Genomic DNA, 1,391 nt, shown 5'->3' on the forward strand with positions numbered 1-1,391 from the left:
AACCAGGGGCGTCGTGACGTGCGCGCGCGCCTAGCCGCCGCCAGAACAGGCCGGAAAGGTTGAGCTGCATACGGATCTAAGCCGTTGCCCAAACTAACTCTGGCCCGTGTGACACAGCCGCGCGCGCGCTTTCCCACGACACTCGACCGCCGGGCTCCCTCGGCCTGGGAGGCACTCTCGGGGCAGGGGGCCACCGCAGCCCCCTTTAGGTGGCTTCGTACACCTCTTGAACGTGGCGCCCGGCCGCTCGGAGAGCGGGGTCTACCCGGGCAGACAGCCTGTCGGCCCCGCGGCCTGGGCAGGCGGAGCGGGTGCTCTTGCGCTCGGGGGCTCTGCTCGGCCCGGAGAGTTGGGTGCGGGGCGCCGTCGCCTCGCTGGAACCAGGGGCGTTGTGACGTTCGCGCGCGCCTAGCCGCCGCCAGGACAGGCCGGAAAGGTTGAGCTGCATACGGATCTAAGCCGTTGCCCAAACTAACTCTGGCTCGTGTGACCGACACAGCCGCGCACGCGCTTTCCTACGACACTCAACCGCCTGGCTCCCCTCGGCCTGGGAGGCACTCTCGGGGCGGGGGGCACCGCAGCCCCCCGAGGTGGCTTCGTACACCTCTTGAACGTTGGGGCCCGGCCGCTCGGAGAGCGGGGTCTACCCGGGCAGACAGCCTGTCGGCCCCGCGGCCTGGACAGGCGGAGCGGGGACTCTTGCGCTCGGGGGCTCTGCTCGGCCCAGAGAGCGGGGTGCGGGGCGCCGTCGCCTCGCTGGAACCAGGGGCGTCGTGACGTTCGCGCGCGCCTAGCCGCCGCCAGAACAGGCCGGAAAGGTTGAGCTGCATACGGATCTAAGCCGTTGCCCAAGCTAACTCTGGCCCGTGTGACCGACACAGCCGCGCACGCGCTTTCCTACGACACTCGACCGCCTGGCTCCCCTCGGCCTGGGAGGCACTCTCGGGGCGGGGGGCACCGCAGCCCCCCCAAAGGTGGCTTCGTACACCTCTTGAACGTTGGGGCCCGGCCGCTCGGAGAGCGGGGTCTACCCGGGCAGACAGCCTGTCGGCCCCGCGGCCTGGACAGGCGGAGTGGGGACAAGCCAAGGCTACCGGCGGGCCTCGGACGGCCAGGGGTGGAAGGGCTCCACCTCAAGGTGGCTTCGTACACCTCTTGAACGTTGGGGCCCGGCCGCTCGGAGAGCGGGGTCTACCCGGGCAGACAGCCTGCTGGCCCCGCGGCCTGGACAGGCGGAGCGGGGAACCTTGCGCTCGGGGGCTCTGCTCGGCCCAGAGAGTGGGGTGCGGGGCGCCGTCGCCTCGCTGGAACCAGGGGCGTCGTGCCATTCGCGCGCGCGCGCCTAGCCGCCGCCAGAACAGGCCGGAAAGGATGAGCTTCATACGGATCTA

The sequence above is a fragment of the Eleutherodactylus coqui genome, unplaced genomic scaffold (assembly GCF_035609145.1).
Source record: "Eleutherodactylus coqui strain aEleCoq1 unplaced genomic scaffold, aEleCoq1.hap1 HAP1_SCAFFOLD_145, whole genome shotgun sequence".
In the NCBI taxonomy this organism is placed as follows: domain Eukaryota; kingdom Metazoa; phylum Chordata; class Amphibia; order Anura; family Eleutherodactylidae; genus Eleutherodactylus; species Eleutherodactylus coqui.